Consider the following 13,169-nt stretch of genomic DNA (forward strand, 5'->3'; position numbering starts at 1 on the left):
TATCCTTTATTACCTCAGTTTTAGTGAGCTCCTCACAGGGCAGACTCCAGCACTTAGGGAGGGAATTTAAATGTGGAAATTCAGCAATTATTTAGTAGAGAGACAAACACTTAAAAAAGCTGTCCTCTTATGGGCCATACCACAGTAGAGTTTTTCTAGCCTATTTCAGAGTGTCTCCCTCAACTCCCATTTTTGGATCAGTGTGATTTAGCATAATGGACCACTGTGAGGACTGGAGGGAAGGGAAGTGAGGCTGTGTGTGTGACTGTTAATAACTCAGAGGGACCATGGACACTTGCCATGAAAACTGTTCAACTTGTCAGGAGGGGATTTTTTTTTAAGCTGAAAGCTCTTGGAACTGGGAGAACACATGAAGCAGGAAGGAGTGAAAATTAATGAAGAAACAGACCCAGAGTCTAATACTACTTTCAGGACATGTATGGAGTGGCATAAAGAGGAGCACAGGGTATAAGTTAATGCCCTCTTCTGAAGGTTATTGAGGAATAACCTCTTAAACTGAGGGCACTATGGATAGCTGTGGAGTGGAGGGCAGGATTGGAGAGGCTATTTTAGTTGAGTACGTTATTATTTATAATTGTTATTAACTGCTTACTACATCTCAGTAGCAGCTTTGTAGCATGTATTAGTTTTGATTGGTCGAACTTTATTTTCAGCATCTTTATTTATCAACTGCTATTTAATTGCTCAGTGTTACTAGACATGCTAACTTTTTCCTACCATCATTTATGAGGCTGATAAAGGGAAAGGAAAATTGGCTGGAACATGGCTCACTTCTGTCTATATGCCAGAGGATCCCAGAGACCTGCTGTAGAACAAGATTCTGGCCTCTTGCTGCTGTTCATCTGTAGCCCTATCCTCCCAAGCTATGCAGAGGCAGGCTGCAGAGAGCAGTAGCTAATTAATTAATAACTAACAAAGCTAATTAATGTCTTATAGCCTTTTAGAAAGCAGTTGTTGTTGAGTACAGTTCCTCTCTCATACTTCTTAGTATTTTGTAAACCTAGATTGTCATTCTGCTTGTTTTAGTTCAGCCAGATGTAATCTAGAGGGAGAGGATGTGAGCTATAGTGAAAATGTTTTTAACATGGCTTTTTAAGTGCCATTGTCTGAAAAAGAGGGAAGCTGTCTACCATGTTCGTACAGAGGGACATACTGAGTGTGTTGAAGGATGCAGGCTATCAGCACACAGTTGTTGCTGCACACAGGAGTTTTCCTAACGTGCCAGAAGTTTGGAAATACAATTTTATAGGTTTCTGTAGAAGAAATTATTTTGTCATCAGCCTTCACATCACTGGCAACCTGTCTGACAAGCTGCTAAGGCTGGTACCAGATACAGTTGAAAATTACCTCCTCTACAAAAAGGCCCTGTTGTGTAAGAGGGTGTGGACTGAGCTATCTGCCAAACTGTTTTTTCATATCTTTTCCCCTCCTTTTTTCTGCCAGTGTTCTTGAAAACCTAACAAGGCTGAAGTATGCTCTGATTCTTAGAATCTCCCTCAGCTCTTTCTTGCATTTTCACAGTGTACACTTCTCCTTCCCCAGTTTCTGCTATAGTTTTGCTTCACATCCGTGGGAGTGCTTGTACTTTCAATGCTAGCTGGATAGAATCTTTGCTTGCAAAACACAACCCACAGAAAAAGGAAGAAAAAAAGCTCCGCGGCAGTTACCTGCCTGTATTCTGCACAAACCACACAGGCCTTGCCATTTTATTTTATCTTTAAGAAATTTTAGGTTGGTTTTCATGTCAGCATCGGTCCAAGGTGGAGACAGAGCAGGATTTTCATGGATTGGTGGGGCTCATGAGAAGTAGTAGATGTGGATGCCCAGTGTGAATGGGGAAGTGGTGTCAGTTTCAGTGTCAGGTTGAAATTCTGTTGTGTGGGTTTATCAATCTTTAACTTGCACCATCTCTTAACTTTAGTGGTGTTTGTGGTACCAAGGCGGCAGTAACATACAGACTAATGTGACAGTCATCCCGGAAAGTGCGTAGGACAAGTTTAAGGCAACTCATTGCTGAAAAATGTCTTCCCTCAATGTGGATGTTTCCCATATTAAAATACATGTTTACAATGCAGTATGCAGTAAATAGAGCTAAGAACAGGGAAGGTGAAAGATGATGTGGATAATGGAGAAAAAAAAACAAAACACGACCACCCAGCAGGACCATGGGCTTCAGAACAGACTCAGTGTTGCTATGAGAGTCCCTTCTGAATGGAACTGCAGAAGTGCAATTATACTGTAATATAAGATTATTCCATATCCTGTTTTTTCCTAGTCATGATTTCCCATTTTAAAGCTGGGACAAAAGAATGCAAGGGATGAATGATAGGTTGCCTAATGTCCCAATGTTGGAGAAAAATGGAGCATACAGTCCCCAGAGTTTGATGCCCTGCCCCAGTTAGCAGGCAGCACTCCCCACCTGATGTGATTAAGGATCACGAATCCTTTTTAAAAGCAGGATCAAGTGCAGGGTGCTGTCTGGCCTGAATATAGATTTGCTCAGTAGTTCCATTATTACTGCTTCTCAGGTTTTTTACCTGTTTTTGTCTAGAGCAGTTAATTGCAAAACTAAGTTCTGCTGTTCACAGCTGAGAAGGTGGAGCTTGGCTGGCTTATGCTACAAGAGTTCCCTGTAGCAGTGGTACAAAATTATTATCACCATCCAACTGTGATCTAGCTAACCAGGAGTTTGCTGTACAGGCTGATTTTCTCTGCATTACACTGCAACTTTGGCTTCTATGGGACCTCAACATGACAAACACAATGAAGTATTAAACACTACCTCAGTCTCACAGGGTATGAACAGAACTGCTTTAAAAACAGATAATTCCCTCTACTGAGGTATATTTCAAAGGGCAGAAGATGCATTGTTATCAGCACAGTTACTTTCAGTCAAATTCTTCTGTGCTGACTTTTCTTCCCAGTCTCTCTGTGTAGAACTGGGAACAGAAAAAAAGGCAGGACATTGCTTCCCAGGGCACAGTGCTATAGAAATGAGACATTAATAGGGTAAATGGCCATTAGGTAAGGAAAATTAGAAAAGAACACACCTGCGTGGAGAGATTTATGATTAGAGCTGGGCAGTGCTATAACCAAGTCCATAACCAAGTCAGCCCTCTAATATATCTGGTTCAAGAGCTATGTGTTTCTTCTGTGCCTCAGGAAATATGAAGCAATCTCACTGCGGACCATCTTACTGAGTAACTTAGATTAAGAAAATACTAATTTAGTTTGAAGATTTACTCTTTTGTTGTTTCCATGATACATCTGAACATGTGCTGTCCTTCAGGAGATATGTACATGAGCTCTGTTGAATGTAGTACACTGAGACTGTTATGACCACCAGCCAAGATTATTACCGCTGCTTTGTGCAGTGCTCAGGCTTAAGTATGCTAGAAAGAGCAGCTCCTTGCTCATGTTTGTACTTTCGGTATGGTAGCAGTTGTAGTAGACACACAGGCTGAGTATTGCAAGTAGACAGACAAGGGTAAACATCTTCATGTGTAAATATCCTTGTTTTGAAAAGGGCTATGCACATTTAGTTGTCCAGCACATGTTGTGCGATTCATCAGCAGAGGAAATTCTGCTCTATCGCACTTACATTTGAGTTCTGCTAACCTGATTACAAACCCAAAGACTTCTGGGGTTCCCACTGGCCTTTCCTCAAAATTAGCCCATTCCCATCTATTCATTTTGTCCAGCCCGTAACACACCACATGCAGAACAAACTCCAAACTCCAGGTATGGATTGACAAGCATAACAATGACACTTGGCTCCCATATCGGGGAAACTACTTCCTCTTAGCTCATGTGTTCTAATTTGTCCTTCATTTCTGGATTAATAAATAGTCTGTTTGTACTTGTTATTGCAAGAACTACTTCATCATGGCAATGCCATTTACTATGATCACAGTAGGTATAAGAATGAGACACAGGAAGAAGAAATTAAAAATGTAGATAACAAGTATGCTGTCACCATTTGCAATATGTCAATAGACCTTTAATGACTACACAATATATGAAATAGTTGTGTAGGTCTTTTAATGAAAGCTGTTCATATTATAAATGAGCCAGAACAGCCATATTTCCAAACTATATGGAAAAAAGTCAAAGCAGCTCTGCATTTGAGGTTCAAGGCTGCCAGGAATATCTGTATTTCTGACATGCAAATTGCCAAATTTATTTACTAAATCAAATTCTGCTGTTGTCAAACAGATACATTTCACAATGGTGGACTCAAGAGTTTTGGAAAAAGGAAATAAAGCTGATACACTTCCAGCAATTCCAGATTGCAAGAAATTAGAAGTACTCCCTGTATCTTTATGATTGCTTTGGCATTGCTTGCACAGTTTTGTCAGCATCATCCGACATATGCTCAGCTGAAATGTCTTTTGTGTTTTTCCTATCTTCATTGTGCTTTGCCCTATTTTGTTTTTCCTGCAGAGTAAATGCTGTATGGCCATTACTGTATAGACCTTGTTATGTCTTCTGGATTTTTTTTTTTTTTTTTTACAAATTAATTCCTTAAGTGTTTCCCATGCTAGAGCATGGAAGAGGGCCGTAACATCCCAGTTATGCAGGAATCAAATGAAAAGTCATCTATTCTAGCAAGAAATCAGATTGGGAATGTGGGCTTTGAGGTGTTCTTCAAGGAGTGTCAACACATGAGTTGATGAGCAGGTATAGAAGAGTTAACTTCTAGTGCCTATGAGAGCTCTCTGCAATGTTAATGGGAATGTTTTTTTTGTCTATTTTATTGCAAGCCTGGAGGCTGATCAGTCAGTATGCACAAGTTATGCTATTAAATATTTGATACTCCCTGCCCATTAAATGGATGAGATGAGGCCTTCTCATAAGGGAGTACATTTGGAGTTTTCACTTGCAAATTTTGTCATTATTTGACTGACCACCCTGGCTCGCTCTTCCTGTTTTGTTTAGCTTCAAAGATGAAGCTGAAATGAAATGGAAAAGAAGGCTTTCATGTGAGCAGCGTCAAAGGACAGGGGAGGTGCTGATACTGCATGGGTACTTTTCTTTAAAAAACATTTTAGCAGACATATGGATAAGTGGCCAGAACAAACAGACTCTTTGTGGAGTATCATGCATACTTGAAACAGAAAGAAATCAAGGTCAGCTGGATCCAAAATAAGAAATTAACTCAATGTCTGCAATAACTAAAATCAGTCTGGGTTGTAGTGCCATCCAGTGGGGTCTCGCCCATCTGCCCCCACCGCGTTTGTGAGGCTGGCATGTGTTGGCGTGATCACTGGCAATGAGGCCCAGGGAGAGTGGGTGGGTGCAAGGCTCTGTTGCAGCCTGCTGTGGCACAAATGATACAAACCCATGCTGGTTTACTGGTAACCTGCTGTGTGTAAGCAAAAGTTCTAACCCCAGGACTGTCTGAGAAATTTTGGAGACCAAGGGCACAGCACTGACAGACAGATGTAGTCTAGTTGTCTCAGAAACCCTAATAATGCTTGAGGAGTCTTGGCTGTCAGGCAGTTTGCATCACTGACCCAAGACAGCAGTCTTTAAACTGAGTCCTGTTTTCATGCTTGAGCTATGCTGGAGTATAAACCTTGATGTCTCTGTTTGACATGTTAGTGCACACTGCCATTATTAAGTCCATCTTCTTGGAGTATCTAGTTGTACAGGTAAAACAGGTTGTTCAGAGCTCTAATATTTGTTGTCTTCTTTTTGACACTAGCTCCCGTAGAAAGGACACTCTATTGTTAAACTGGCTATTTCCATGTTATGGGATTTGATGAGTGATATTTTTATCTCAGGCAAGTTCCTTGTTTCCTTGACATGATCTTCCTTCAGGCCTTTCAATCTCTCAGAACTGCATCTGTAAATTACTATGCAATGCAGTAAACTGTTCAGTATCTCTGCTTGTATCTCTACCTTACTGAAAGGTTACATACTTTCAGTTAGTTGTTTGACAAGCAGATGAAGCTGAGAATAGTTAACCCTACTAGGTATTGCCTGTCTGCCTTTCACAGCTAAACCTTAGTTCTAGGAATGCCTTCTTCACAATGTTGTGCACAGGCAAGGTGAAAACCATGGGACTATCTGGCACCAGTTTGCTCCAGTTGCTGGGATTGTTACAAGTGCTTCCTACATGTTTGGCAGAAGCAATTTGTGATAGCCAAGTTCTTCTTTATGGAAACATAGACAGCTGCTGAACCACTTGTTACTCTTTAGTGAGCAGTTTAGATGTACAAATTAATATGCTTAGGGTTACCAAAGAGTGAGGGGAGGGAGAGCAGCAGAATTGGTAGATACAATAATAGATGGAAATGCTGGACTGTACACTGTCAATTGTCACGTATGGCCATCCCAGTTCTGCCTGCCTTCCAGTGTGAAGGCCTGAACCACACTTATGTTTGGCCATAGGAGCATATCTAAGAGAGCTTAAGGGGCTTATGGTCCATTAGATTCAGGAGATATTAACCCAAAGCCCTGGATCTACATATCTCAATTTCAGGAGCTGAATCCTGGTCTTGGTTGGTGTGGCACAACCAGCCAGGCAGGAAGGAACTGGAGACACAGGAGCAGCCATGGGTTAGCTTTCTTGGAAATCCACAGCTTACTCTGATTAGATCATAGGTCTGTTTTCTGCCTCCTAAACTTAAGCGCCATAGTTTCTACTGTTGGACTTTTGTGGCTTTAATCCTATGGCTCAGTGTCACACAGGCATGCATATGTCCAGTTCCAGTTCAGGCATGCATATGCAGTTCAGTGTGACTCTTACTTAAAAATGAACCCAGAAGCACTCCAGTGGGGACAAAAAGGAATTTTAGTGGAAGTTCCAGAAATTCATTTTGAGTCTTGCATTTGTTTTCCAGTGACAAGCCATTAGCCTGCAGAAACAGCAGATGTCTTGTTTTGTTCTTTTCCAAAACTTAGGTCTTGCTGGCATCAGATGGCTCTTCAAAAGGCATTTGGAAAGTGGGAACTAGGGATAACTGTAATTTCATCCCTGGAAATGAGTATTTAGTCTTCTTGGCTGTAGAACTAGGCCTCTCACCTTAGGAATCAATAGATGAGGATGAAGAGATCCCAGAAAACTTGTATATGAGAGGGAGCCCTTAAAAAAACAACCTGCTAATAATATTTTGGGTGTCTCAGAGTAAGAATCTATAATAAATATGTAATAAAACAACTAGGAGGAGATGGACATATTAATTTAATTTTTTGAAAGGTTACATCAAGGTAAACTCATTACTAGGTAGCTAGCTAATAAAGATAAATGCATGTTAGATCCTTATTGGCAGAGATCAGGCTTTGAAGTGAACCTTGCTTTATGAGATAAACTGTGGGGACAGTAGATAACCTCTTTCTTGGTAAAGCCACTGAATGTGCATCCTGAGGCACAATGTGTAGTGGTAGATTATTTTTCTGCTGTGTTTTCATTTGTTCTTGCCTCATTTTCATTACATCAGCAAGTTTGAAAGGTAAGAACTACTTTTTTAAAAATCCTTCATCTTGGGGATGATGCACAAAACCAAGATACTGATCACTGGTCATTACAAGCCACAGAGTTAGGGCAGGAATTCATAAATCTGATGCTGTGTCCTCTAAATTATATTCTGCCTCTCTGAAATTGCCTTTATGTTAATGATTTTCCATCTGCCCTCCCAGAAGTATTATATGGAAGAAATTTCTGCTATGGCAGAATATCCCAATGAAGCCAGATTCAAGGGTTCTTGCATATTCTGAAGTATATGCTAAATGGGCTGGGAACTGGCAGACTGAGCAGAGCAGCACTCCAGTGTTTCCTATATGAGGAGGCCAGGCACTACTGTGTGTGGCCACTTGTACAAATTCAAATCAATTTCCCCAACCTTTTTTTCTGTTCAAACTAGTCTTCCCTGAAGTCAGCTCTCAAACAGATTTACAGGAGCATGTAAGATCACATCAGGCACAGAACTGAAACTCCCTCCAAGTACATATATTGGTTTGTTCAGAGTATGTTTTCAGAAGGATTCATTTCTCTTGAAGTGCTGGGTAGAATTTAGTCTATTACAGTAAAACATGATGGCAAAGCAGCTTGGCCTCAGGTCCCAGCTGTTGGAAAACTCAACTTGTAAATACAGGCAGACTAAACTGTGATGCTTAGAATAGGTTAAGCAGCACCCATAAGAGAAGCAGAATGAATGCTGTATTTACAGTGGCTGTAACTATAACCAGTTAGAAGTATATCTAATCTTGGCATGCAAGTCAAAAGTCCAAATATATTGCCAGTTAATTTCAAGGCATTACATTCAGTTTCTGAGAAAAATACCTGTCAAGTATCTACTTAGTTGCATGTGGGGAATATATAATAAACTGTAGGTGTAGGGACTGGCCATGGTTGCTGCGTGCTCTGTAAGGGTATGGCTTCTTTTATATCACCCTTCAGACATTAGGATCACCTTGTATGCAAGTGAGTTTCCAGAACCTTTCAGGGGAGTGACTGACACTGGTCCTAGGTGTGTCATTCCCTAGAACAGCAACATTCTGCAGTGGGCCTGTGGAAAGTTTCCCAAAGATTGTAGAAAACTGCTGGCTGTCTATCTTCAGTAAACAATATTTGGGATTGGCTTTTGCTTGAAAAGAGAAAATAATTATAATAGCCTCTCTAGCCTTTTGTAGTCAAAGTATTCCTTTATAAATATACTGTTGGTTCCTAAACCCATTCAGCCTTCTAGGAACTGCGAACTGCAGGGGTAGAGGGAGCTGGCAGGAGAAAAATGAGCTCTGCAGACAGGCCATTAAGCCTAAGTCATTACTATTGAAATCTATGTTTTAATATTGTGCTACATCCCTGCAGTGTTGCAATGTTTGCCTTTTTAGGGTTTGGCAAAGAAAACAGGAAGACCTGAGATTTGCAGAAGGCCTAGATGTAGGTGGGGAACACTGAGGACAGAACTGGTCAGCTTAAACCAAAAGCAGCCCATCTCTAATAAGGCAGACAGCCTGGTGAGGATCCTGGGCTTTGAAGACATGGCCAGGGAATCAACACTCTGCACATCAGAGCGTTTTCCTGCTTCTCTGCCAGTAATTCAACAATAAGCTCCTTTAATGAGCTTGAGCCAGTCATTACAATCCCAACTGTTGGTAACTTAAGGCCTGGGGTACCATGTGCCCACCTTCCTGCTTCCCATTTTCTGCATCAGTGCATTCTCCAGGGTGCCCTTTCCCCCTCCCCAGCATGCCTCAGTAGGACACCAGGTTCTTTGCAGAATTTCCAGAAACTAATGTGAAAACTTTGGGAGGAATGCTGGGCATGACCATTTAGTTTCCTTTTTGGAAAAAAAGCAGAGATGTTCTTTTTATATTATGCAACTTGTCTTTACCTCATGGCTGGGGGCAGAAGGGAGGGGAGCTCACTCAACAGTACCTCTCTGCTTTTCCAGCCTGATGCGTGGAGATGCATGAATTTGGACTTTGGCTCAGAGCACTGTCTCTTCTGAGGTGCTGTATTGCAGTACTGATTAAGCAGTAATGATGGGGCATAAAGCTGAGAATATTGCACTGTGATTATGTTCTGAAGCATGTTAAAATGGGGTTTGTAAGGCAAAAAGAGGAGAAACATTAAATGTTAGCTCTCTTCATCTGTTGTGTTTATCCAAATAACAGCATTACACCTCTAGAGAAAGATCAGTTGCTTCTTTTCATTACAATCTTTCATTTATCAGCCTGTCATAGGTTCCACTTTATCAGGAACTCAGATCTTTCCCTGTCATTAGAGTGGAGCTGAGGACCTAAGTCACTGAATGGGGGAATGGAGGAGAATTATGACTATGTGAATGATGTGCAACAAGAATTGGTATCTAAAATAGGCTCCAATAAATTTTCTTGTCACCTGCCTGGATGGTGACCCCTGCCACCACATGAAAAGCACAAATGGTATCCTATGTTATGAAAGGTTACCTAGTAAAGATGTATGAAATAACAAAAGAATCTTAAAGGCAAAACCTTTTCTGTGGTCACTGCTGTGGCTAACAGGGTTTCTCTGTACTTCCTTAAAAACATGTTGAGGATTTGCTTGTGGGGGTGGATGAGAAGGGACCCCTGCAAGGTGGCACCAGACCAGAACAAATTTCCACCAAAAGTTTCCAGCAAACCTAAAATGTGAATTATTAGTGCTCTCAGGTGGGCTTTATATAACAACTAAATGATAGGTATACACTTGGGGCGCTATATTTGTCCTGTCTCCACACACTGGGAAGCCCAAAAGTGTGGTTAAAAAAAGACTCAAGCAAACAAGTCAAGAAGCAGAGTACAGCAAAGTGAGGCATTCTGCTAAAGATGGAACACAGCTTTCTCCTAATTTCTTTGCACTCCTGGATCCTACCAGAAATACACCTCAGAATAACAGGATCATTTTTGTTGCTGGCCTCTGCTCTGTCTGCTTCATTCACCACACATGGTCATGGTGTTGTCTCAAGACCTTAAATGTGAGACACTGAAAGAGTAGCCAGACAAAAGTCTTGCTATAGGGAAGACACATTCAGATGCTTACATTTTCAGTTCTGGCCTTGTGTAGGTTCTAAGCTGGCAGGATAGAAGGGAGTGATCTAGAGAGGGTACCAGGAGTCTCCAGTCTGGATTTCAGTTTCTGACTGTGGCTGACTTCCTTCTGCTTAATTTCTGCCTCTAAACCTTTGTAAATTATCTCTAGATGCTGCATACTTTCCACATGGCAGCCAGCCAGACCCATAAAGCAGTATGAACTGGGGAAGTCTGGAAAAATGGCCTCACTGCTCTGTTTCCTCCTGCCACTGGTGGAGTTGTGCTCTTTGCTCTGAGCATAGAAGTTCACTACAGTGGATGCTGCTGCTGCACAGAGGATGAATGCAAAGGCCCCTTGTCACCACTCCACTAGCTTCATCAACACAGGATAGCTGGCTAGAGTCAGACTAGGAGTCCTTTTGTTTCTCTTGGAGTGTCTATGTGGCTGAGGCACGTTATGTGCTCATTAACTTCTTTGCAACTCTAGTTCTCCTTCTGTTACAAAACAAACCCAAATAACTAAGCCAAGTCTGCTTGTGACTGGGGGGGGGGGGGGGGGGGGGGGGAAGAAAAACAAACTCAAAAACTCACTTTACAGCTTTTTCCAAAATATCTTTAAGCTGTCTGGAGTGACTCACTGATGTCTGCTACACATCAAGAGAGCTAAAGGTATATTTTAAAATAAAACTAGAGAGATGAATATTAACTCTTCTTCAGCCTCAGCTCCAGATGTATTTATGGCTTAGTGTTCTGGCTTGACACTGTTCTAAATCAACAGAAGAACCTATGCTTAAGCAACTACAGGATGATTAAAATAGCCATCTCCTCATGTTGGGCTTGCAGAATGAGCTCTGCTTATGTAGAAACTCAAGGCAAGCTGTGCTTCAAGCAGTATTTTATTAGCTTGTCTTGCTGGTAAACACTTTGCCAGTCATATGTTGGCTTTAAAAGCCAATGTGAAAGAATTCAGTGTTGTAGTTTTCCAAAATTGTAAATCTCTTAATAGTGACCACAAAAGCCAGGGAGTTAGGGGCAGGGGAAGGAGAGGGAAATGGGTGCCAGTTCTTTGCATGAAAGCATGAAAAATGGTGTTTTTTTTAAATGGAATGTATTCTGCTTATATTTTAATAATATGTTCCAAAAATCTTTAAAAATATTAACTATTATCCAGGAACACAGGGAGTCCACATCTCCTGGCCTGTACTCCCTTTGGGAGGGCAGTGCACCAGTGGTGCAGCTGCTGGTTTGAAACCTCCCCACAAGGGGATTTTTCATGCAGCCCATAGAACATGGGGCTGTTGGAGTTCTTCCACCAGCTTGTCTACTACAGCAGTCTTGTGTCCAGAGCTGCAATGTGATATTTCATACATAGCGATAACCACATTATCATAGCAAATAGGGTAAAAGGGGACCAGCATAACCTAGCACTGTCACTGTAGATGTAAGCATTTCTGAATGACCTCTCCTATTACAGAATTGTGTACTGCTTCAAACCATTTGCTTATAGAGGTGCTGCTGGGAATGGGAATGACTTCCTCACTGACAGGCAATGCATGAAGAGTTTTCCCACATTTGCTGCACAAATCTGTCCAGATGATGGTAAATCAGATGTTTTTTTAATTTCAGCCCTTAATTTCAGCCCTTAGTGATGCATCTTCACAATCCCTGACCACTTGCAGCCAGCTAAGTAAATACAACCTCAAGCTGCTAAAACTTTGACATGCTTGAAGGTCTCTCTGAGAACAGAATAATTTGCAAACAATATAAGCAGCATGTGCCAACAACACATACAAAGAGTACACAATGCATATAGTTGCAGGAAGAAGTAAAGCCTGAAGATAGTCCTAAGTCATACCTTCCTTGTACATACATTGTGGTTTCATATTGCTAATGGGTTTACAGCACCATCAACAATATCTGCTCATTTTCCCACGTGACAAGGTGATGTACCAGTTCTCTTTCTGTAGCTAACAGCCAGGGTTGACTGTAGACCTTAGCAAAATAGCTGCCTGGAATAGCAGCCTCCTGGCAGCAGAAATGCCTATGCCACAACCCTAGACAACCAGTCTGATTGCGGCTATGGTGGGTGTTTAGGCAGAAGGAGACAGGATGGCAAAATTTGGAGTCAGACTGATCAGCAGCCCAGCCACTGAAGTTGCTGTTTTCAGGTTCTTTTCTTTCCTTCCTGTCTTCATGGTGGGAGTGGCTCTGTCCCAGCCTTTTATGCTAAGAATGGCAAAATTCAGTGTTGTCTATGTGGTTGAGAAGCTGTAATGAGAAGTCAGGCTTGTTAACCTCTGTTTACTTGGAGAAAGACTGTAATGAGAAGCTTACCTTCATGCAGAAATACTGATAGCAATGGTGTACAGCTTAAGCCCTGAATCTGGGAGCAAGATTCATGTTTACATGCCATGCTGATGAGTACCTAAATGCTCTGGCTATTATCCTTTATACCTTTTGATCGACTGCACCTGTTACATTTACCCATCAAAAGAAAATTATCCTAAGTTTGGCAAGCATGTCTTGGTTAACCTGTACTTCAAAGTTTTGGCCCTTGTGTACCTGAAAGATGTTCAGCCTGCCATTTTCCCTTGGGCTTGCATGAAGTGGCATTAAGTGAGACAAACGAGAACTGGGTGCCCTGTATT

At 41.5% G+C, this 13,169-nt stretch overlaps 1 protein-coding gene across 1 annotated transcript in view; it reads left to right on the forward strand.

Annotated features, from left to right (window-relative positions):
• USP3 (ubiquitin specific peptidase 3) overlaps nucleotides 1-13,169 on the forward strand; it is a 75,111-nt gene that overhangs the window by 8,395 nt on the left and 53,547 nt on the right. The gene's annotated exons all lie outside the window — the stretch shown is intronic.

The sequence above is a fragment of the Phalacrocorax carbo genome, chromosome 7 (assembly GCF_963921805.1).
Source record: "Phalacrocorax carbo chromosome 7, bPhaCar2.1, whole genome shotgun sequence".
In the NCBI taxonomy this organism is placed as follows: domain Eukaryota; kingdom Metazoa; phylum Chordata; class Aves; order Suliformes; family Phalacrocoracidae; genus Phalacrocorax; species Phalacrocorax carbo.